This window comes from Pongo pygmaeus, chromosome 3, assembly GCF_028885625.2.
Source record: "Pongo pygmaeus isolate AG05252 chromosome 3, NHGRI_mPonPyg2-v2.0_pri, whole genome shotgun sequence".
NCBI lineage: Eukaryota > Metazoa > Chordata > Mammalia > Primates > Hominidae > Pongo > Pongo pygmaeus.
The window spans coordinates 57,159,861-57,186,779 of record NC_072376.2 but is presented as its reverse complement, the minus strand read 5'-3'; positions in this window follow the sequence as shown (position 1 = coordinate 57,186,779).

Genomic DNA, 26,919 nt, shown 5'->3' with positions numbered 1-26,919 from the left:
GTTGTTTCCTGACTTTTTAATGATCACCATTCTAACTGGTATGAGATGGTATCTAATTGTGGTTTTGATTTGCATTCCTCTAATGACCAGTGATGATGAGCTTTTTTTCATGTTTGTTGACTGCATAAATGTCTTCTTTTGAAAAGTGTCTGTTCATTTGCCCACTTTTTGGTGGGGTTGTTTTTTCGTCAATTTGTTTAAGTTCTTTGTAGATTCTAGATATTAGCCCTTTCTCAGATGGATATATAGCAAAAATTTTCTCCCATTCTGTAGGTTCCCTGTTCACTCTGATGATAGGTTCTTTTGCTGTGCAGAAGCAGAAGCTCTTTAGTTTAATTAGATCCCATTTGTCAATTTTAGCTTTTGTCGCCATTGTTTTTGGTGTTTTAGTCATGAAGTCTTTGCCCATGCCTATATCCTGAATGGTATTGCCTAGGTTTTCTTTTAGAATATTTATGGCTTTAGGTCTTACATTTAAGTCTTTAACCCATCTTGAGTTAATTTTTGTATAAGGTGTAAGGAAGGGGTCCAGTTTCAGTTTTTTGCATATGGCTGGCCAGTTTTCCCCACACCATTTATTAAATAGGGAATCTTTTCCCCATTGCTTGTTTTTATCAGATTTGTCAAAGATCAGATGGGTGTAGATGCGTGGTGTTATTTCTGAGGCCTCTGTTCTGTTACATCGGTCTATATATCTGTTTTGGTACCAGTATCATGCTGTTTTGGTTACTGTAGCCTTGTAGTATAGTTTGAAGTCAGGTAGCATGATGTCTCCAGCTTTTTTCTTTTTGCTTAGGATTGTCTTGGCTATATGGGCTTTTTTTGGTTCCATACGAAGTTTAAAGTATTTTTTTCCAATTCCGTGAAGAAAGTCTATGGTAGCTTGACGGGGATAGCATTGAATCTATAAATTACTTTGGTCAGTATGGCCATTTTTACGATATTGATTCTTCCTATCCATAAGCATGGAATGATTTTGCATTTGTTTACATCCTCTCTTGTTTTCTTGAGGAGTGGTTTGTAGTTCTCCTTGAAGAGATCCTTCACATCCCTTGTAAGTTGTATTCCTAGGTATTTTATTCTCTTAGTAGCAATTGTGAATGGGAGTCCACTCATGATTTGACTCTCTTTGTCTGTTATTGGTGTATAGGAATGCATATGATTTTTGCATATTGATTTTGCATCCTGAGACTTTGCTGAAGTTGCTTATCAGCTTAAGGAGATTTTGGGCTGAGATGATGGAGTTTTCTAAATATACTATCATGTCATCTGCAAAAAGAGACAATCTGACTTCCTCTCTTTCCATTTGAATACCTTTTATTTTTTTCCTCTTGGCTGATTTCCCTGGCCAGAAGTTCCAATACTATGTTGAATAGAAGTGGTGAGAGAAGGCATATTTGTCTTGTGTCAGTTTTTAAAGGGAATGCTTCCAGTTTTTGCCGATTCAGTATGATATTGGCTGTGGTTTTGTCATAAATAGCTCTTGATATTTTGAGATATGTTCCACTGAGACCTAGTTTATTCACAGTGTTTAGCATAAAGGGCTGTTGAATTTTGTTGAAGGTCTTTTCTGCATGTGTTGACATAATCATGTGGTTTTTGTCATTGCTTCTGTTTATGTGATAGATTACATTTATTGATTTGTGTATGTTGAACAAGCCTTGCATCCCAGGGATGAAGCCTACTTGGTCATGGTGGATAAGCTTTTTGATGTGCTGCTGGATTCAGTTTGCCAATATTTTGTTGAGGATTTTCACATCAATGTTCATCAGGAATATTGGCCTGAAATTTTTTGTTGTTGTTGTGTCTCTGCCAGGTTTTGGTATCAGGATGATGCTGGCCTCATAAAATGAGTTAGGGAGAATTCTCACTTTTTCTATTGATTGGAATAGTTTCAGAAGGAATGGTACCAGCTCCTCCTTGTACCTCTGGTAGAATTCGGCTGTGAGTCCATCTGGTCCTGGACTTTTTTTGATTGGTAAGCTATTAATTACTGCCTCAATTTCAGAACTTCTTATTGGTCTATTCAGGGATTTGACTTCCTTCTGGTTTAGACTTGGGAGGGTGTATGTGTCCAGGAATTTATTCATTTCCTGTAGATTTTCTAATTTATTTGCATAGAGGTGTTTATAGTATTCTCTGATGATAATTTGTATATCTGTGGGATCGGTGGTGATATCCCCTATATCATTATTTATTGCAACTATTTGATTCTTCTCTCTTTTCTTCTTTATTTGTCTGGCTAGCTGTCTATTGATTTTGTTGATCTTTTCAAAAAACAAGATCCTGGATTAATTTTATTTTTTGAAGGGTTTTTCCTGTCTCCATCTTCTTCAGTTCTGCTCTGATCTTAGTTATTTCTTTTTTTCTGCTAGCTTTTGAATGTGTTTGCTGTTGCTTCTCTAGGTCTTTTAATTTTGATGTTAGGGTGTCAATTTTAGTTCTTTCCTGCTTTCTCTTATGGGCTTTTAGTGCTATAAATTTCCCTCTACACACTGCTTTAAATATGTCCCAAAGATTCTGATATGGTGTGTCATTGTTCTCATTAGTTTCAAAGAGCATCTTTATTTCTGCTTTCATTTCATTATTTACCCAGTAGTCATTCAAGAGCAGGATGATCAGTTTCTATGTAGTTGTGCAATTTTGAGTGAGTTTCTTAATCCTGAGTTCTAATCTGATTACACTGTGGTCTGAGAGACTGCTTGTTGTGAATTCCATTCTTTTGCATTTCCCGAGGAGTGTTATACTTCCTATTATGTGGTCAATTTTAGAATAAGTGTGATGTGGTGCTGAGAAGAATGTATATTCTATTGATTTTGGGTGGAAAGTTCTGTAGGTGTCTATAAGATCCACTTGGCCCAGAGCTGAGTTCAAGTACTGAATATTCTTGTTACTTTTCTGTCTCATTGATCTGTCTAATATTGACAGTGGCGTGTTAAAGTCTCCCACTATTATTGTGTGGAAGTCTAAGTCTCTTTATAAGTCTCTAAGAAATTGCTTTATGAATCTGGGTGCTCCGGTATTGGGTGCATATATATTTAGGATAGTTATCTCTTCTTGTTGAATTGATCCCTTTACCATTATGTAATGCCTGCCTTTGTCTCTTTTGAACTGTGTTGGTTTAAAGTCTGTTTTATCAGAGATTAGGATTGCAACTCCTGCTTTCCTTTTGCTTTCCATTTGCTTGGTACATATTCCTCCATCCCTTTATTTTGAGCCTATGTGTGTCTTTGCACATGAGATGGGTCTCTTGAATGCAGCATACCAATGAGTCTTGACTCTTTATCCAATTTGCTAGTCTGTGTCTTTTAATTGGAGCATTAGCCCATTTACATTTAAGGTTAATATTGTTATGTGTGAATTTGATCCTGTCATTATGATGCTAGCTGGTTATTTTGCTCATTAGTTCATGCAGTTTCTTCATAGTGTCAATGGCTTTTCCAGTTTGGTATGTTTCTGCAGTCGCTGGTACCAGTTGTTCCTTTCCATTTTTAGTGCTTCCTTCAGGAGCTCTTGTAAGGCAGGCCTGGTGGTGACAAAATCTCTTGGCATTTGTTTGTCTGTAAAGGATTTTATTTCTCCTTCACTTATGAAGCTTAGTTTGGTTGGATATGAAATTCTGGGTTGAAAATTCTTTTCTTTAAGAATGTTGAATATTGGCCCCCACTCTCTTCTGGTTTGTAGGGTTCCTGCTTAGAGATCCATTGTTAGTCTGATGGGCTTCCCTTTGTGGGTATCCTGACCTTTCTGGCTGCCCTTAATATTTTTTCCTTTCAACCTTGGTGAATTTGATGATTATGTGTTTTGGGTTTGCTCTTCTCGAGGAGTATCTTTGTGGTGTGCCCTGAATTTCCTGAATTTGAATGTTGGCCTGTCTTGCTAGGTTGGGGAATTCTCCTGATATCCTGAAGAGTGTTTTCCAACTTGGTTCCATTCTCCCCATCACTTTCAGGCACACCAATCAAATGTAGATTTGGTCTTTTCACATAGTCCCATATTTCTTGGAGGCTTTCTTTGTTTCTTTTTATTCTCTTTTCTCTAATCTTGTCATCTCACTTTATTTCATTAAGTTGCTCTTTACTCTCCGATATCATTTGTTCTGCTTGATCAATTCAGCTTTTGATACTTGTGTATGATTCATGAAGTTCTCGTGCTGTGTTTTTCAGCTCCATCAGGTCATTTATGTTCTTCTCTAAACTGGTTCTTCTAGTTAGCAATTCATCTAACCATTTTTCAAGGTCTTAGCTTCCTTGTGATGGGTTAGAAAATGCTCCTTTAGCTCAGAGGAGTTTATTAATACTCATATTCTGAAGCCTATTTCTGTCAATTTGTCAAACCCATTCTCCAATCAGTTTTGTTCCCTTACTGGCGAGGAGTTATGATCCTTTTGAGGAGAAGAGGCATTCTGGTTTTTAGAATTTTCAGCCTTTTTGTGCTGGCTTCTCCTCATTTTTGTGGATTTTTCTTTGTTTGGTCTTTGATGTTTGTGACCGTCGAATGAGGTCTCTGAGTGGACATGCTATTTCTTTCTGTTTGTTAGTTTTCCTTCCAACAGTCAGGCTGCAGGTCTGCTGGAGTTTGCTTAAGGTCTACTGCCAACCCTGTTTACCTGGGTGTCACCAGCAGAGGCTGCAGAACAGCAAAGATTGCTCTGTTCTTTCCTCTGGAAACTTCATCCCAGTGGGGCCTTTGGCAGATGTCAGCCAGGGCTCTTCTGTATGAGGTATCTGTTGACCCCTACTGGGAGGTGTCTCCCAGTCAGGATACATGGGGGTCAGGGACCCACTTGAGGAGGCAGTCTGACTATTAGCAGAGCTTGAACGCTGTGCTGCTCTCTTCAGAGCCATCAGGAAGGGACATTTAAGTCTGCTGAAGCTGTGTCCACAGAAGCCCCTTCCCCCAGGTGCTCTGTCCCAGGGAGATGGGGGTTTTATCTATAAGTCCCTGACTGGGGCTCCTGCCTTTTTTTCAGAGATGCCCTGCCCAGAGAGTAGAAATCTGACAGTCTGGCCACAGAGGCCTTGTTAAGCTGTGGTGGACTCTGCCCAATTTGAACTTCCTGGTGGCTTTGTTTACACTGTGAGGGTAAAACCACCTACTCAAGCCTCAGCAATGGTGAATACTCCCCACCAACCAAGCTTGAGCATCCCAGGTCGATCTCAGACTGCTACTATGCTGGCTGCGAGAATTTCAAGCCAGTGGATCTTAGTTTTCTGGGCTCTGTGGGGGTGGGACCTGCCAAACCAGACCACTTGGCTCCCTGGCTTCAGCCCCCTTTCCTGGGGAGTGAATGGTTCTGTCTCATTGGTGTTCCAGGTGCCACTGGGTAATGGAAAAAATAAAAAAAACCTCCTGCAGCTAGTTCAGTGTCTGCCCAAACGGCTACCCAATTTTGTGCTTGAAACCCAGGGCCCTGGTGGCTTAGGCACTGGAGGGAATCTCCTGGTCTGTGGATTGCAAAGACTGTGAGAAAAGCATAGTATCTGGGCCAGAGTGCACAGTTCCTCAGGCTGAGTCCCTCATGGCTTCCTTTGGGTAGGGGAGAAAATTCCCCTACCCCTTGTGCTTCCTGGGTGAGGTGATGCTCCATGCTGCTTTGGCCCTCCCTCCGTTGGCTGCAACCACTGTTCTATCAGTCCCAGTGAGATGAACCCTGTACCTCAGTTGGAAATGCAGAAATCACCCATCTTCTGCATTGATTTCGCTGGGAGCTGCAGACTGTAGCTGTTCCTATTTGCTCATTTTGCCAGCAATTATGATCCTAGCTTGTTAATTGTCAGCTGAGCTGCCAGATGAGCCAAGCCAACTGAATGACAAGGAAGTCCTTCATGAGATTCACACAAGGAGAACCACCAAATCAATACTCTAAATCATACGAAGTAAATATTTATTACTTTAACCCATGAAGCTTTTGGGGTGGTTTGTTACACAGCAAGAATTTACTGATACACTACAGAACTAAAGTTGTAGTCAGAAATACAAAGATAAAAAAACAAAATCTCTTACGTTGGCAGTTGTTGATAGCTTATCATTTCTCTCCTGCTTGCATGAGTAAGCTCTATGATTGATTAACCTACTACAACTCTTTTGCTATTGGACAATGCTTCTGCTTGCACTGACTGTTTAACACCTCCACCTTATTCCCATCTTCTTAATTTTTCTGCTTTTGAAAAAACATATAATGAGTTTCCATTCCAAGATGGCTGAATAGGAACAGCTCTAGCCTCCGCTCCCAGCATCATCAATGCAGAAGATGGGTGATTTCCGCATTTCCAAATGAGGTTCTTGGTTCATCTCATTGGGACTGGTTGGACGGTGGGTGCAGCCCATGGAGTGAGTGCAGCCAAAGCAGGGCGGGCCATCACCTCACCCGGTAAGCACAAGGGGTTGGGGGATTTCCCTTTCCTAGCCAAGGGAAGCTGTGACAGATTGTACCTGGAATAATGGTACACTACTGCCCCAATACTGCACTTTATCCACAGTCTTAGTAACTGGCAGACCAGAAGATTCTCTCCCATGCCTGGCTTGGTGGGTCCCACACCCATGGAGCCTTGCCCACTGCTAGTGCAGCAGTCTGAGATCGACCTACAAGGCTGCAGCCTGGTGAGGGGAGGGGCGTCTGCCATTGCCAAGGCTTGAGTAAGTAAAAAAAAGGCCGGGAAGCTTGAACTGGGCAAGGCCCCACCACAGCTCAGCAATGCTACTGCCTCTATAGGCTCCACTTCTGTGGGCATGGCAGAGCTGAAAAAAAGGCAGCAGGAACTTCTGCAGATTTAAACGTCCATGTCTGACAGCTCTGAAGAGGGCAGTGGTTCTTCCAGCACAGTGTTTGAGCTCTAAGAATGGACAGACTGCCTCCTCTAGTGAGTCCCTGACCCCCGTGTAGCCTAACTAGGAGACACCTCCCAGTGGCAGCCAACAGACACCTCATACAGGCAGGTGCCCCTCTGGGACAAAGCTTACAGAGGAAGGATCAGGCAGCAATATTTGCTGTTCTGCAATATTTGCTGTTCTGCAGTCTCCACTGGTGATACCCAGGCAAATAGGGACTGGAGTGGACATCTAGCAAACTCCAACCTACCTGCAGCTGAGGGAACTGCCTGTAGAAAGAAAACTAACAAACAGAAAGGAATAGCATTAACATCAACAAAAACGACATCCACACCAAAATCCCATCTGTAAATCACCAACATCAAAGATCAAAGGTAGATAAAAGGATAAAGATGAGGAGAAGCCAGCACAAAAAAGCTGAAAATTCTAAAAATCAGAGCACCTCTTCTCCAAAGGATCACAGCTCCTAGTCAGCAACAGAACAAAGCTGGACAGAGAATGACTTTGACAAGTTGGCAGAAGTAGGCTTCAGAAGGTTGGTTATAAACTGCTCTGAACTAAAGGAGCATGTTCTAACCAATCACAAGGAAGCTAAACCTTGAAAAAAGTTTAGACAAATGGCTAACTAGAATAAAGTGTAGAGAAGACCTTAAATGACCTGATGGAGCTGAAAACCATGGCACGAGAACTTTGTGATGCATGCACAAGCTTCAATGGTCAATTCGATCAAGTGGAAGAAAGGAAATCAGTTATTGAAGATGAACTTAATGAAATAAAGCAAGAAGACAAGTTTAGAGAGAAAAAGAGTAAAAAGAAATGAACAAAGCCTCCAAGAAATATGGGACTATGTGAAAAGACCAAATCTACATTTGATTGGTGTGCCTGAAAGTGACGGGGAGAATGGAACCAAGTTGGAAAACACTCTTCAGGATATTATCCAGGAGAACTTCCCCAACCTAGCAAGACAGGCCAACATTCAAATTCAGGAATACAGAGAACACCACAAAGATACTCTTTGAGAAGAGCAACCCCAGGACACATAACTGTCAGATTCACTGAGGTTGAAATGTAGAAAAAAATGTTAAGGGCAGCTAGAGAGAAAGATCCGGTTACTCACAAAGGGAAGCCTTAACAGCAGATCTCTCAGCAGAAACCCTACAAACCAGAAGAGAGTGGGGGCCAATATTCAACGTTCTTAAAGAAAAGAATTTTCAACCTAGAATTTTATATCCAGCCAAACTAAGCTTCATAAGTGAAGGAGAAATAAAATCCTTTACAGACAAACAAATGCTGAGAGATTTTGTCACCACCAGGCCTGCCTTTCAAGAGCTCCTGAAGGAAGCACTAAACATGGAAAGGAACAACTGGTATCAGCCACTGCAAAAACATGCCAAATTGTAAAGACCATCGATGCTATGAAGAAACTCCATCAATTAATGGGTAAAATAACTAGCTAACATCATAATGACAGGATCAAATTCACACATAACAATATTAACCTTAAATGTAAATGGGTAAATGCCCAATTAAAAGACACAGACTGGCCAATTGGATAAATAGTCAAGACCAATCAGTGGGCAGTATTTAGGAGACCCATCTCACTTGCAGAGATACACAGGCTCAAAATAAAGGGATGGAGGAAGATCTACCAAGCAAATAGAAAGCAAAAAAAAAGCAGGGGTTGCAATCCTAGTCTCTGAAAAAAACAGACTTTAAACCAACAAAGATCAAAAGAGACAAAGAAAGCCTTTACATAATGGTAAAAATATCAATTCAACAAGAAGAGCTAACTATCCTAAATATATATGCACCCAATACAGGAGCACCCAGATTCATAAAGCAATTCCTTAGAGAACAACGAAGAGACTTGACTCCCACACAACAATAATGGGAGACTTTGCCTCCCCACTGTCAATATTAGGTCAATGAGACAGAAAGTTAACAAGGATATCCAGGACTTGAACTCAGCTCTGCACCAAGCAGAACTAACAGACATCTACAGAACTTTCCACCCCAAATCAACAGAATATACATTCTTCTCAGCACTGCATTGCACTTACTCTAAAATTGACCACATAATTGGAAGTAAAGCACTCCTCAGCAATTGTAAAAGAACAGCATTCAAAACAAACTGTCTCTCAGACCACAGTGCAATCAAATTAGAACTCAGGATTAAGAGATTCACTCAAAACCGCACACTACATGGAAACTGAACAACCTGATCCTGCATGACTACTGGGTAAACAAGGAAATGAAGGCAGAAAAAAAGATACTCTTTAAAATAAATGAGAACAAAGACATAACATACCAGAATCTCTGGGGCACATTTAAAGCAGTGTGTAGAGGGAAATTTATAGCATTAAATGCCCACAAGAGAAAGCAAGAAAGATCTAAAATTGACACCCTTACATCACAATGAGAAGAACTAGAGTAGCAAAAGAAAACCAATTCAAAAGCAAGAGGAAGGCAAGAAATAACTAAGATCAGAGCAGAGCTGAGGAAGATAGAGACACAAAAATCCATCAAAAAATCAATGAATCTGGGAGCTGGTTTTTTGAAAAGATCAACAAAATTGATAGACCGCTAGCAAAACTAATAAAGAAAAAAAGAGAGAAGAAGCAAATAGATGCAATAAAAAAACGATAATGTGGATATCACCACTGATCCCACAGAAATACAAACTACCATCAGATAATATTATAAACACCTCTACACAAATAAACTAGAAAATCCAGAAGAAATGGATAAATTCCTGGACACATACACCCTCCCAAGATTAAACCAGGAAGAAGCTGAATCTCTGAATAGACCAATAACAGGCTCTGAAATTGAGGCAATAATTATAATATATTATATAACATAATATGTAATAATGATATCAAAGCCTGGTATCAGGATGATGCTAGCCTCATCCATTTGGTTGTGTGCAGAGACACAACCAAAAAAAAGAGAATTTTAGGCCAATATCCCTGATGAACATCAATGAGAAAATCCTCAATAAAATACTGGCAAACCGAATCAGCAGCACATCAAAAAGCTTATCCACCACAATCAAGTCAGATTCATCCCTGGGAGGCAAGGATGGTTCAACATACGCAAACCAAAAAATGTAATCTCTCACATAAACAGAACCAATGACAAAAACCACATGATTATCTCAACAGATGCAGAGAAGGCCTTAGACAAAATTCAACAGCGCTTCATGCTTAAAACGCTCAATAAATTAGGTATTGATGGAACTTATCTCAAAAGAATAAGAGCTATTTATGTAAAACCCATAGCCAATATCATACTCAACGGGCAGAATCTGGAAGCATTCCCTTTGAAAACTGGCACAAGACAAGAATGCCCTCTCTCACCACTCCTATTCAACATAGTGTTGGAAGTTCTGGCAAGGGCCATCAGGTAAGAGAGAAAGAAAGGGTATTCAATTAGGAAAAGAGGAAGTCAAATTGTCCCTCTTTGCAGATGACGTAATTGTATGTTTAGAAAACCCCACTGTCTCAGCCCAAAATCTCCTTAAGCTGATAAGCAACTTCAGCAAAGTCTCAGGATACAAAAACAACGTGCAAAAATCACAAGCATTCCTATAAACCAGTAACAGGCAAACAGAGAGCCAAATCATGAGTGAACTCCCATTCACAATTGCTACAAAGAGAAGAAAATACCTAGGAATCTAACTTACAAGGGATATGAAGGACCTGTTCAAGGAGAGCTACAAACCACTGCTCAATGAAATAAAAGAGGACACAAACAAATGGAAGAACATTCCATATTCATGGATAGGAAGAATCAATATTGTGAAAATGGCCATACTGCCCAAGGTAATTTATAGATTCAATGCCATCCCCATCAAGCTACCAATGACTTTCTTCACAGAATTGGAAAAAAATACTTTAAAGTTCATATGGAAGCAAAAAAGAGCCCACATTGCCAAGAAAATTCTAAGTAGAAAGGACAAAGCTGGAGGCATCACACTACCTGACTTCAAACTACACTACAAGGTTATAGTAAACAAAACAGCATGGTACTGCTACTAAAACAGATATATAGATTAATGGAATAGAACAGAGGCCTCAGAAATAACACCACACATCTACAACCATCTGATCTTTGACAAGCCTGACAAAAATAAAGAAATGGGGAAAGGATTCCCTATTTAATAAATGGTGCTGGGAAAACACATGCACACATGTGTTTATTGTGGCACTCTTCACAATAACAAAGACTTGGGACCAACCCAAATGTCCATCAATGATAGAGTGGATTAAGAAAATGTGGCACATATACACCATGGAATACTATGCAGCCATAAAAAAGGATGAGTTCATGTCCTTTGCCAGGACATGGATGAAGCTGGAAACCATGATTCACAGCAAACTATCACAAGGACAGAAAACCAAACACCACATGTTCTCACTCATAGGTGGGAATTGAACAATGAGAACACTTGGACACAGGAAGGGGAACATCACACACCGGGGCCTGTCAGAGGATGGGGGACTGGGGGAGGGATAGCATTAGGAGAAATACCTAGTGTAAGTGAGGAGTGAGTTGATGGGTGCAGCAAACCTACATGGCACATGTATACCTATGTAACAAACCTGCACATTGTGCACATGTACCCTAGAACTTAAAGTATAATAAAAAAAAATAAAAATAAGAAATCATATATCACCTTCAGCCTTCTTGACCAGGATCATTTCTCAAAATTCGTAAGTCATTAGGCCAAATGTGGATTTCAAGACAAGACCCTGGAAATCATACACCTTTGACCAAGTGCATGGAAGAGTGCAATTACTTTCCAAGCACTACCAAGGCCAGGCAAACTCAAATCATTTTAACCTACGTATCCCTTGGAGGATCTTTTTACAATTGACAGTTAAAAATGAATTCAATGTATTTCAAAATTATAGACAATGACTATAACCTCTCCAAATATTTCTTTAATGACCTTCTTCTTAAGGTCAGGAAAAATAACTATGACCCTCAAGATGCAGAATGGGATCTCGAGCACAGTGAAAACCCTCACCATAAATCCTACCTAGACTTTTACAAATGCCTTCTCTATTTTCAACCAAATTTTACCATTAATATGAGGGTAAGCGCTTCCAAACCAGATTTTGAACATGTCTCTTCCCCATCCTGCTTAAGTATTCTACCATCTCAGTTATCATATATTATCACAGAGTCTAAAACCTGAGTACCATGTTTTAAAATTTTGCTATATCCTGAAAGTATTTTCTACTAATTGGGAAAAGCTCATCCATTATGGTGTAAACGTGTGCCAGTCATCATCCTCAAATCCAAATACTATATTGAAAAAAATGCATGTAATTATCAGGGTCTGATGAATGGTATACAAATATCATTTTAAGCTTTCCCATGTGTCTCGTTATAACCTTTTTGGGAAATTTGACATGATTTAATGCAAAAAAACAACTATTGTATTTACAAATTAATGAACATCAGTTTATATTTGAGATATTGAATTATAACCATAAATAAGTGCATTTACCAGGTGTTACAGCATCACCCAGGAAATGTAATGACCTTATTCGAAATAATGTTATGAGGTCAGAAAAGCCTAGGCCCTGAGTCCCAGAAAGCTGATGCTGCATTCTTTCTCTATCAATCATTAACCGTGTTACCTTAACTGTTGCTTTTTCCCATTTTTAACATTCTCAACTGTATAATGTCATTAATATATTGTATATGGACATATCATTAAGATTAAAAATAACACAAATTTTAATTTTAAATACAATTTGCGTTTAATATTTTAAACACAATTTTAAATAAAATTGCACGTAAAGTACAATTTTTTCTAATGTCGGTTACCAGAAAGTAAAATACAGGATGTGAGTAATATAGCTTCCCAACTCATACCTAGAAGCAGTTTTCCCGAAGCTGTACAAAATTCCCTACTGCTATCATTGCTCTACCATATAGTTCCTCCAGAGTGGAATGTACACCCTAACTATAGAGCCCACAGAGTAAACTGTCCTGGAGATTCTAACAGCAGGCTTTTGAATACCAGAAGCTGGTGAATTGACAGAGACACACCTGCCCCAAGAACTTCATATCAAAGCCATAATCTTAGCATCATCATTATACTACAACAAACCTATAACAGCTGCATGTGAGAAGTAAGCCCTAAAACTCCCATCAGGATTAAATAACTCACTGAGCTCTTTGCCGTTTTACTGCCAATCTCCATAAGATGTTCATCATGAGACACTTTCTGAAACCACTATTTGGCAGATGTACTTCAAGAAACATCGGAGTTTCGCTTCAAAATACTTGAACAATTTTCAGTTGTTTTGATAAAATAATGACTATGAAAGTTGGTATTTTAAGTAAACTGAATTGGGAACAATATAGATAAAATTTTGTCAGTTCTTTGATTTTAAGGGTCAGGTGTAAATGATCTTGTTTAGCAAGTGGTTACAGCTGTTAGTGTGGAAATGTGCTTCTGGCTAAATGGATTTGTTTATTAGCTCTTATTTGTTTAAAGGAGCCCAGGTGCTCCAGGAATACATGACAAAAGATGTTTCAGATGAATAAATACATGAATTCTAATGCAACAAGCTGCATACACAAGAAATAATTAAATTTAAACCAGGAAATGTGTTATAGTGAATAAATCAATGCAGACACAGCACTTAATTCATGAGACAAATGGTGTGGTCAATGGAGTCTAACAGTGCAGGAAGCTGCCATAGTAACAACAGGAAAGCAGTTTCCCTGCCATATACCCACATAGGTGTTGAGCCAGCTAAATAAAAAGGCTTTAAGGAACTTCTGTCTTGAATGAAATTTAAGTTGAAAACATAGATGGATGATATTTTGATGGCAACCTCATTTGAATTGCAACTTAGTAAAATCGATGATTATACAAGGGACAGTTACCAAGAACGAATATTTTAGACAGACCTGGGTTTGTTGCTATATACTGAATTGTGATGGTACTTTGTTATATATCATCTAGTCATTGTTAAGCTAAGAAGATTCTTAGACTGAAACAACTTTATTAAATAATAATGATTAATGATGTGCATGTGAAAAATATTAAAATATAAATAATATTTAGATTTGAGTTTTTAAAAGAACAATGCTTATTTTAAAATAAGTGAATAAAGCATTGCATCACTGTTGGTAACATACATTAAAAAACTTGTATTTCGGGGTTTCTTTTTTAATCAGTTCTGAAATGAAAAGAGTGTGGACATCATTAATCCTATTCTTACAACAGGAAACAACTAAACAAAATAAAAGTCAATGACTTTTCTTGGACTGATCAACAAACTGAGATCACAGGACCAACTACCACCCAGAACTTTGGAGCAACAGGCTAATCCAGAGAGTCACAGCTGACATCAGCTTAGTTAGAACAGAAGCCACTAGGAGGAACACTTAAATACTGATTTTGTGTAATAATAATTTTGACAAATCGCTGGAGGCTGAGTGGCACTGGCATGATTCAAAAACTCCTAGGGCATCATTCTTCAGGGCCCTCAACATTTTTGTGGTTTTAACCTTGAGGAATCCCACTAGGAGTTTTGTAGTAAAGCACTGAGAAATATCATCCTAATGATTTTGATTGAGAGAGGAACAGTAATCATTATGAAATAGGACCAGAGAGTGCTTCATATAAAATCCCTACACTTAAGGAGTAAAGGCCTTATCAGAGCACTATTCTACCTGTGTGAAAGGCAACTCTTGTACCCTAGCTCCTACTTTTTGTTTCACTTACAGGGTGGGGGAAGGACTGAGAAAGCTCCATAAAGGTAAAGGACAGGCCCATTACAAAAAAATTTAATTGAATTTTAAGATTATACAAAAAGTATTCTCCTCTCTACACTAATACCAAATAAACAGACTTCAGCGTAATAGCAATAGATTACAGCTGAAAGGGGTTCATGATGCCTAATCTTTAAGAAGAAATACTTAGAAAAACTCAAAGTCAACAGGTGAGACAAAAATTATACTACAGAAATTTGAAATCTCTGTTATGTATAGCTATAGCAAACTTTAATACAGCCTAACATCTAGCCAGAATAACATAAAACTTTACACTAAAGACAAATTTACCACCATTCCTATCACTCAATAATCATGTCCAGCTTTTAACAAAAACTTAAAAAACGTGCTAAAAAAACCAAGTGAAAATTACAGTCTGAAAAGGTAGAGCAAAGATCAAAACCAGATTCATATATGGTGCAAATGTTGTAATTCAGGAATTTAAAGTAAACCTGATTAATATGTTAAAGGCTTTAATGGAAAAGGTAGACAACACGCAAGAATACATGGGTAATATAAAGAGAGAGATGGAAGAACCAAAAGGAAATGCAAAAATGAGCAAAAAAATAAAGAATGTCTTTGATACGTTCATGAACTTACTAGAAACTGATGAGGAAATAATTACTAAGCTTGAACATAGGTTGACAGAAATTTACCATACTGAAATCTAAAAGACAAAAAGAATGACCAAAATAAAAACTGTAATAGAACTTCAGGAAAATTTCAAAATGTGTAATAGATACATAATTGTAATACTAGAGAAAAAGAAAAATGTAGTAGAAATATGTGAATTAGTAATAGCCACTAAATTTCCAAATTAATAAAGGACAAGAAGGTACTCTAAGTTCAGAGAACACTGTACAAAATAATTGCCCAAAAAGCCACATGTTGGCATGTCATATTTAAATTACTGAATACCAAAGACAGGAAAGTATTTTAAAAAATAATAAAGAAAAAGATACAGCATAACTTTAGAAAGAAAAGATAAGAATTATAATTAAGTTCTTATTAGACACCATGCAAAAATTAGGAAGTATAGCAGAATATTTTAAATGTTTTTAAAAAGCCTGAATTATACATACAGTAAAATAATTCTTTAAAAATAAAGAAAAAACTTCTCAGGCAAACAAAAGTTAAGGAAATCTATAGAAAGCCTACTTGCCCTGAAAAAAAAAAAAGTTAAAAGAAGTTCTTCAGGGAGAAGAAAGATTATATTGGTTAGCAACTCTAATCTCTGAAAAGAAATAAAGAACATTACAGAAGAAATACATAAAAGCCATTTTTTTTTCTTAATTGGTATAAATGTTATTTTCTTGTTTAAACAATAGTAGTAACAATGTATACAGAAATAAAATTAATGATAATAATTTTATAAAAAGTGGAAGGGAGAAATTGGGAATATTCTGTTATAATGTACTCGTGCCCAGATGAAGAGGTGTACTGTTATTTGAAAGTAAACTTAAAGTATTTAATAATAAATATCATAAACACTAAGGCAACCTGTAAACTTTTCAAATGCATGGTTGAGATGTAAGACAGAAGACAAAAGGTAACATAAAATGTCCAATTAAAGCTAAGGGAAAAAGCTAACAGAAATAAAAATGCACAAATAGAAAATATGACCAATATGATAGATATTAACCTAACTAAATCAATGATAACTTTTAATGTGAATTATCTAAATACATCAATTAAAAGACAGAGACTATCACAGTGGATATAATAACAAGGCCCAACTATATGTTGTCTATTTGACATTCACTCTATAAATAAAGATTCAGATAGGTTAAAATAAAGGGATGCAGAAAGATATATGATGTTAACCCTAAGTAAAAGTAGAGTGACATATTAATTTCAGACAAAACAGACTTCAGATCAAGAAAATTTATGAGACAAAGAGATACATTATATATTGATAACATGGTTATCACAAAAAGACTAACAACCCTAAACATGTATACAACTAAAAAGGGACCATAAAAATATATGCATCAAAAACTCACAGGATGACATCAAACAACAGACAAATCCACTATTTGGGTAGTTCAACTCCAATCTTTCATTAATTGATAAACCAAGAAGGCAGAAAATCAATAAGGATAAAGCTGATCTCAATACCAGTCACCTTGATCTAATGACATTTACAGAATACTTTAATCCAACAACAGCAGTGTACTCATTCTTCTTAAGGTTTCATGGAATAGTCGCCAAAAAATATAAATATGAATAGTCTGGAAAATGAACTTTAAAATTTTAAAAGTACAAAAAACATACAAAAAATATTATCAGAAACAATGGGATTAGACTAGAAAACAATAACAGAAAGATGGCTGAAAAATCCCCAGATATATGCAGATTAAACAAGTCATGGGTAAACATGGGTAAATGAAGAGGTTTCAAGAGAAAGTTTAAACATATTCAAACTAAATGAAAATGAAAATATAACTTTTTAAGTTTGTGTCATGCAATGGAAGCAGTGCTTAAAGTGAAATTTATAGCATTAAATGCCCATGTTAGAAAGGAAGATTTAAAATAGAAAAACTAAATTTTATATATAGGAAGCAAGAACAAGATAAACAATATAAACTACAAGTGTAAGTGATTAAAATGGAACAGAAATTAACAACATTGAAAACAGGAAAACAATAGAGAAAAATCATAACAAACAAGCAAACAAACAAAAGAATAATTAAATTGATTAACATCTATCCAGGCTCACCAAGAAAGAAAGAGAGAAGACACAAAGTGCTAATATGAAAGAGAGGCCATCACTACTGAGGGACATTAATGTTTCAAGAGGATTTAAAAGTTTCTAAAGGAACAATAACAAAGCTATGTTCACAAATTTGATATCTTAGATGAAATGGACACATTCTTTAAAAGATATGGACTACCAATACTCACACAAAATAATATATAATATGAATAGTTGTATATCCATTAAAGAAGTTGAATCAATAATGAGTACCATTCCAAAAACAGAAATATCATACTCAGATGGTTTCATTGATGAATTCTACCATCCATTTGTGGAAGGAATAATGTCAATTCTTCACAATTATCTTTAGAAATTCAAAGCAGAGGGAACATTTTCTAACTTATTGTGTGAGATTAACATTATCCTAATACCAAAACCGTTAAAGACATTACAAGAAAGGAAAACTGCTGACCAATATCTCTCATGAACATAGATGCAAAATCCTCAGCAGAATATTAGCAAATAAAATCCCACAATGTATAAATCATGACCAAATGAGATTTATAACAGGTATGTAAGACTAGGTTGACATTTAAAAAGTCAATATAATACCACACAACAATAAACTAGAAACATCAAATGATTATATCAATTGATGCGGGAGAAGTATATAATAAATTCTAACACCCATTCATGATAAAAATACCCCATTTAGCCTGACGTGAATATTTTGCATTTCATGCCTGTATCAAAATGTCTCATGTACCCATATATATATATACACACATATATATATACATATATGTGTATATACACATATATATATATACATATATGTATATATACCTACTATGTACCCACAAAAATTAAAAAATAATTTTGATAGTTACTTATAATGTTAGTGTTTCTAACATTTCTACTCTTGTAAACAAACTAGGAGTAGAAGAGAACTTTCTCACTTTGAGAAAATATCTACAAAAAACTACAGCTAACATTATGTTTAATAGTGAAAACCTGGACATTTTCCCCTAAGATAAGGAACAATGAATGGATGTTCTCTCTCACCACTCCTATTGAATATCATATTGGAATTCCTAGCTAGTGCAATAAGTAAAGAAAAGAAAATTAAAATGTATACAGATTGGGGTAGAAGAATTAAACTGTTTGGAAATGTCATGATTATTTATATAAAATCCAAAAGTCTGTCACAAATACTCCTCGAACTAATAGCTAGTGTATTGAGGTAACATGATGAAAGTTACCTATAAAAATCAGTTGATGTCCTATATTCTAGCAGTAATGAGAATTTAAAATTTTGGGAAATATCCAACATCCAATATCATTTAAAATAGTAACAACATAAAAATGATAATCTATCAAAATATATGCAAGATCCATATATGCAGAAAACTGTAAAACTCTGATGAAATAAATCAAAGAATATTGAAATAGATAGATATTCCATGTTCACAGGTTGAAACATTTAAGATTGGTAAAATGCTATTTTTTCTAAATTAATCTATAGATTAAATGTGATATCAATCAAAATCCATGCAATCTACTTTGCAGATATTGACAAAAATTGATTCTAAAGTTTATGCTCAAAAGCAAAAGACTTAGAAGAGCACTCACAATATTAGAGATAAAGTTGGAGGACTCAACTTTTTTAAAGTTAGATTTTACCTTTTAGAGAAGTTTTAGTTTAACAGCAAAATTGAGAGAAATGCAAAGAGATTTCCCACATACCCTCTCCCTCCACACATGAATAGCCTTCTCCATTGTCACTACCTACCTCCCACCAGAATTGTACATTTGTCACAATTGATAAGCCTTCATTGAATGTTCAAACTTAAACTGTTTGCTTTGACATGTGTTGTGCCATTTTCCAAAATTGTTGTAAGTGTGGTCTCTTGAAGTTCACATTTTAGAATATTCTGAACTTTGGTAATAGCATTAGAGAGGTAATGGCTGGAAATGCTAAAAATATTGATACTGTCAAATGCAGAAAAATTCAAATTGTATTTCTGAAAATAACAAACATTTATCTTTATATGGATTACTTACTTTTGTATATGGAAAGAGACCTATTTTTATCTAAGAAACATAAAGTATGTCATAAATGTTATGAAATGCTCATGTAGAAAATTTGCTCATTTTTACCGTGCTAAATACAAATAAGAAACGCTAACTTTACCATATAACTTATTTTAGTGGAGATTGACATCAACATATTTGAGAAAGAAGAGATAGTAAGGATCGTAGCTTCTTGCTATATTTTCTTACTTAAACTCTAACACTTGGCAAAAATATTTTTATCTCATTTAAGAGAAACAGACATATGAATTGAAAATAAAAATAAGTGAGAGAGTAAAAGTAGTTTTGTCTATTACTTTTTACTTTTTATTACTTTTTTGGATAACTAGAAATATTATTGCAAGTTTACTCAAATAAGATGTATCTTAATAAAGCTGATGGTATACACTTTTAAAAATTCATTGGGAAAAAGTTATAAAATATTAAAAGACTATGGCTAACCTATGCTTTGGATAAAAGAACTATTTGGGATGTTAGCCTCTTGTCCTCCTTCCATGGAACTGTTGAACTTTAGCAGCAAATGACATTCAAATCTTGTTGCCATAGATATATTAAAGCTTCTGGCAGGTCACTGCTTTGTGTCATGATCTGTCTCTGGGTAACACATTCTTGTCTAGAGAAGAAATACCTGCCAGGAGCAGAATGGGGATTAACATGGTGTCAGCATTGCGGAAAAGTCAACATTTGTTCTGTAGTTCACTGCAAGACTAACAAAAATGAAAGGCAAGTCTAATAGAGTAATAGTAAGGAACAAAGTAATCAAGGTGAAAGGAGGGCTGGGTTCCTAAAATTATTTCATTTTATACTTCTCGTGTATTAATTTGCTAGGGCTGCCGTTACAAAGTATCACAAACTGGGTAGTTTAAACCCAAAGAAATGTATTATTTCACAGTTCCGGAGGCTAGCAGTTCCAGATCAAGGTATGTCTTTGTCCACTTGTGCTGCTATAAAATAATACCTGAGGTGGGGTAATTTATAAAGAAACAAGATTTATTTGACTCATAGTTCTGCAGGCTGTACATGAAGCGTGGCATGGACATTTGCATCTGACGAGGGCCTCAAACTGCTTCCACTCCTAGCAGGAGAAAGGGATCTGGTGGACATATGGTGGGAGCAGAAGCAAAAGACAGAAAAGAAGAGGTGCCAGGATCTTTTCAACAACAAGATCTCTCAGGTACTAAGAGTGAGAACTTTCTCCCAGGAGAATGGCACCAGGGCATTCATTAGGGATTCCCCCCCCACACACACACACAATTCAAGCACCTCTTACCAGGGTCTACCTCCAATGTCAGGTTCAAATTTCAACATAAGACTTGGTGGGACCAAACAGCCCATATCCAAAGCATAGGAAGGTATCAGGAATATTGGTTTGTTCTGAGAAATATGAGGAAAGAAACTGTTCTACATCCCTCTCTTTGGCCTGTAGACAGCCATCTTGTTCCTGTGTCTCTGTATCATCTTCTTTATGTACCTTTGTCTGCATCCAAATATTTCCTTTTTATGAGGACAACTATTATATTGAATGAGTACTCATGTTGATGACCTCACTTTAACTTGATTACCTCTGTACAAATTTTATCTCCAAATCAGTTCATGTTCTGAGATGCTGAGGGTTAGGACTTCAATATAGGATTTGGAGGTAACACAACTAAACCCATAGAGCCTTGAAATGCCAAGAGATAGTTATTTTACCAAAAACTTCCTGAGGCTCTAGTTTCAGTTGGTCACTCGTACCAATATATTCATATTATGTGTTGGATTTCAGTAACTAGCCAAAAAAATCACAGTTAACTATTTATTAAACATATGTGAAGAGAAAATTATTGGTTAAAATGCTGACTCTATTTTGATCAATGTAACATCTGCAAGCACTTGCCATTTTGGATTTAAAGGCAAATATTGTGGGAGCTGTGTGTTTCAAATCTTTTGCCTTGAATCTACATCAGATCAAGCTCATCAGAATAATGTTTGGTACAGTGGATTTGGCAACAAGATAGATATATAGCTGTTAGGCTCATTTTGAAATGATTACAAAGGTAATGTAATTTCAGTTGACATTTTTGAATTATCTAATTTACACATCGTATTAAATATTGTAGTAATAGATTTTAACTTTTGAGAATAAGATGATGTTAGAGGGACTGAGTTTTTTTCTCTTTACTGAAACAACTAAAAATCAGGAAACTATATGGAATAATGATTCTCAGAACATTGAAACAATGTAGTTTTTTCCCCTCTAGGGAAATACCACCCATAGAAAACCACTCAACATCATTAGCCATTAGGGAAATGAAAATCAAGACCACAGAGAGAGATTACCTTACACCCACTAGGATGGTTTTAATCAAAAAGGCTAGACAATAACAAGGATTGACAATAATTTAGAGAAACTAGAAACCTTATGGTTGCTAATGGGAATGTAAAATGGTAGGAGCACTTTGGAAAACAGTTGTGCAGTTCCTGAAAATGTTAGACAGAATTACTTTATGACTCAGCAATTCTGCTAGGTATTTACCTACAAACAAAAATATATGTCCACATAAAAATTTGTAGACAAATGGTTAGGTTATGGCAGTATTCTTTATAAAACCCAAAATCTGAAGACCCAAAAATCCATCCTATTTTTGAAACAACAAAAATGTAGTAGATCCATATAATAAATTTTATTTTGCAATTAAAAAAAGAATGAATTATTGCTACATGTAACAACATGAATAACGTCATGCTAAATGAAGGAAGAAAGATTGACATTTTGTCAATCTGGTTAAACGAAACTCCAGACTAGGCAAATACAAAGTCAGAAAGTAGGTAAATCATTTTGTTCTGAGAGCTTTGGGGTGTTTCTTTTCTGGCTGGAAACATTTAGTGTAGACTAATGGTGCCTTTACCCGAGTTTTGCTTGGGACCACTGGGCTCAATCCACACACTCAGCCTGGCAGGCTGCACTCAGCTCATACTATTGACTTGGATTTCATGCCTTCAAAGAGAGATCGTGAGTCAGTCATGGAGTGGTGAGGGGTGTGTGAGGGAGCATGGAGTCTGGCCACTGAGCCATCAGACACACTGACTGCTGTTGTGGGGCAGGCAGCTCCAGGTGCCAGCATGGACGCCAGCTCTCAGTGAGGGTGCAGCTGGACCAGGTGCACTGCAGCAGCTTCCACAGCTGACACCGGGAAATGTGGTGGCACCCAGAAGCTTGGAGATGCCAGGAACCACAGAGTCCCAAAGAGGGAGTTACAGCCATGTCTTGGGGAGCTCCCAAGTCTGGGTTCCCTGAATGGCTGCAGCTTTTCTCTTCTTTTCTTTGCCTGCAATATGGTGAGCAAGGGGCATGTTTCAGCACTGTTTGGGTTTCAGCTATTTTAGCTTTGCCATTCAGAAGGTCCTGAGTTCTTGTTCTGCAACCGTGAAGAATTAGGTACGCAGACAAGTGGAGGGTGAGTAAGACACAGAGAAGCTTTACTGAGCAATGGAACACCTCAGAAGAGAACTGCAGTGGGTAGCCCCTTTTCACAGCCAGGGTGTCCAAACAAATGTTCAGCTCCTAGCAGAGAGGAGACCTTGGAGTGGGAAGTTTCTGTCTGCAGACAGGACATCTTGTTATCTCTGCAGCTCTCAGCAGAGAGGAGGGACTAGAGTAGGTGGCTCCTCTCTACAGGCAGGTCAACCCATCATATCTGCAGCTCTCAGCAGAGAAGGTAGCTCCTCTCTGCAACTAGTCTTCCCATCATCTCTCCATCCTCTCAGCAGAGAGGAAGCCCTGGAGTGAGTTGCTGCCCTCTGGAGCTGGTAGTCTCATCTTTGCAGCCCTAAGCAGAGAGGAGCCCTTGGAACAGGTAGCTCCTTCCTGCGGCTGGTCCTCCTCATGTCTCCTCAGCTCTGACTGGGCCCAGGGCTTTTATGGGCCTCAGAGTGGAGGAAATGAATGCCAATTGGTACATGGGAAGTTATGGGAGGGCCCAGAAAAGGCACCACAATCTGGTCCATGGTACTGGCAGCCAGGTCCCCTAGCCTTCAAATCCTCCCTGGCCTGAAGTTGGGGCCTCACTGTGGACCCACTATCTTCCGTCCAGGAACCTGTCTGCCTCCTGCTGCTGTACAGGGTGCCTGGGCTCAGTCAGAGTCAGTTCCTCCATATATATATAAATTTATAGGAAGATTCCCCCCCATATATATATATATATATTTCCCCATATATATATATTTATATATATATTCCCCCATATATATATTTATATATATATTCCTCATATATATATTTATATATATATTCCCCATATATATATATAAATGTATTTATATATATATAAATGTATACTGGAGTCACTGAATTAAAAGGGTGACAGAAGGATATTTAAACAAATAAAGTCAAAAATTTCCCACAATTTATACCTAACTCTCTCTCTATATATATATCTTAATATTGTATATATACAATATTAAGAAATATATGATTAATCAAAATAAACTTGGGAGACTTTATATTTAGTTCAGAGTTGTAGAGACATGGAATAATATCCCTCCCACTCTCACAAGAAGCCAAAAGCTTCACAAAATGCAAATTAACAACTCCTCTTGAAGCCAGCAGAGAAGAGAGGCACTAGGGCACACAAGTAACCAAAAATCTGAAGAGACAGAGATGCCAGAAGAGAGAAACAACTTTCCAGTATTTGCCTCCTTGGAACAGATTCAGTAGAACATATTATAAACCGTTAAGACATTATAGCCAAAAGACTTTAAAGGCTTCCTAAAAGTGAAGTGTAGTCAAGTGTGAGTGTAAAACCCTTGGAGGCCACAGATAAAAGGGAGAAGGAGTGAGGTCTTATCCTCTGCAGGCTTTTTCTCCATTAACCCTACCATGTGCTCCCAGAGAAGATTGGAGAAAATCTCGAAGAGGTTTTTCTTGTGGTGGGAGCTGGGAACACTGATTACTGCAGAAATTTTACAGAGGAAGATTTCCCCCATCTTCTCAACAGATTATAAACCTTAATCTGCAGAGGAAAAGCAATAAATACTGTTGCCTGAGCCCTTTAGGGCATGGGAGGAAATGCAATGCAGCTAGGGGAAAGAACAGAACAGAAATAAAACTAAACAAAAATACATTCTCCTTGGGGGGAATTGCAGGACCACATCATAATACATATTAGGTTTAGTACTTCAGCTCCAAGAGGGCAAATAGCACTTGTGAAGTCTCCACTACTGAAATGTATAGACTCGGTTCCTGCCTAAGACTAAGGTTTAGTTATAACACCCCAGCCTCCCCCCTCATCCCACCATCATAGGCTAACAAACACTGGGGAAAGATAATGATGGAATATACCTGGGAGAGCTGTAGGAGAAAGATTTTCTTTAGGCCACAGCACAAAAAGGAAACCCAAAGCCAAGAGGGGAGCAGAATGGAGGAAACAAATAAGTAACAACAAAAAAGTACCAACCACCATGGCACCACGTGTATACCTATGTAACCAAACTGCATATTCTGCACATGTATCCCAGAACTTAAAGTATAATTAAAAAAAAGAGAGAAAACATATGCATCCACAGAAAAGCTTTACTTGTAAGAGCTAAACCTGTACACATCTCATGTACATGTTGCTGTGATCTGAATGTTTCTGTCCCTCCAACATTTATGTTGAAACCTAACCTCTATTGTGGTGGTATCAAGAGGTGGGGCCTTAAGGAGGTCATTAGGTCATGATGGTGCTGCCCTCATGAATGGGATTAGTACCCTTATCAGAGAGGCTTAAGGAAGCATTCTTCCTCCTTCTTCCATGTGAGGACTCAGTGAGGAAGTGTCCTCTTTGAAGCAGAGAACATTTATCACCAGACACCAAATCTGCGGGTGCCTTGATCTGGGACATCCCAGCTTCCAAAACTGTGAACAATAAATTTCTGTTGTTTATTTAAAAAAAAAAAAAAAAGTACCTACCTTCTGGCATATTAACCTCCACCCCAAAGCCAAGTCATTGCTAAAGGAATTTGCAGGCTATGGTGAAATGGGAGTAGTTATAGCAATAACGGACCCTGAACTCAGATCAACTCCTCACTAGATTATCCGAAGCCCACACATAAGAGACCATGAAGAATGAAAGTTGATTTTACAAGCAAAACAGAGGATGTCCCTTAGTATCCACTATCCTACAAAACATTTTAAACCTCTGACAAAAAATTATTACACATACAAAAAGGCAAGGAAAAAGAAATTCAAAAGAGACAAAGCAATGATCAAAACCAGACTTGGATGAGACAGACGTTAATGCAATCAAGCAATTAGCTCCCAGTGGCATTTGTAGAACATTCTAATCTACAAAAGTAAACTACACTGTGAGCCCATGAAAAAATGCTCAACATGATTATTAGGAAAATAAATAATAAAATACCATTTAATTATCAGAATGGTTAAAAAGACTAAAAATACCAAAAGTTAGTGAGAATGTGGGAAAATCGTAAATCTCATACCTGTACAATCATTTTGTCAAAAACTCTGTCAATAAATCATCTAACTAAACAAATACTTATTTTACAATCTTTTAATTCCGTTACTAGATTTTAACCTTCTCCAGTGAAAATATATGAATCCAAAAAAAACCTGAAATGTTTCACAGCAGCTTTATTAATCAGGGTTAAAATGTAAAAGCAGCTGAGTCTGGTTTCAGGAAAATGTATTTTGAAATTGATGTATTTTCACACAAAGCAATACTGCTTACCAGTAAAAAGAGGTGATGCTATTTGACTTTATTTGCTTTCAGTTCTGAAACAGACACAAGTAATCTACGGTCCAAAATTAACAGAACAAGCATTGCCTCTTGGGAGTGGGATGAGGATTGAGTAGAGAGGGGAATGAACAAACATTCAAGTCTGAGAGTAATATTTTGTATCTTGATTGGAGTTTAGTTTACAATGGCATGTACATTTGTCAATACTCAAAAAATATACACTACAAGTTTTGCAATGTAATATGTATAAACTTGACGTCAAACTAAAAGAACTCTATATAAATATTGAATTCTATCTAATGTTCTTTATCCAGATATATTTAAAACTCTTCTGATGTTTTTAATTTAGTTTGAATGTCATCAAAAATAATATGAATTGATGGAAGTATGAATAAGGGAATGGACATCTAATGAGCAAGAACAGTAAAATGACTAGTGTAATCCAGGGCTGTGTATAGGAGTGTTCACTATATATTTTTTAACTTTACTATGTGTTTTAAGGTTTCCATAATTTAAAAAAGGGAAAAAAAGAAATATGGAAGAGGCTGGCCACGCTTTCCAACTACTAGCTGAAACATAAATTTTTATAATGTTTACAGTTTTTCCATATGAGAAGGGATTTATAATAACAGAAATAAGACTTAATTGTACCTAAAGTAACAAGGGAACATTTTATTATCTGAAAGAGTGAGCAGAAAAGTCATAGATCCTGCCCCAGATATCATCCAAGGGACAAGGCAAAACCAGCCAAACACAATAATTTTAAAAGGACAGTTA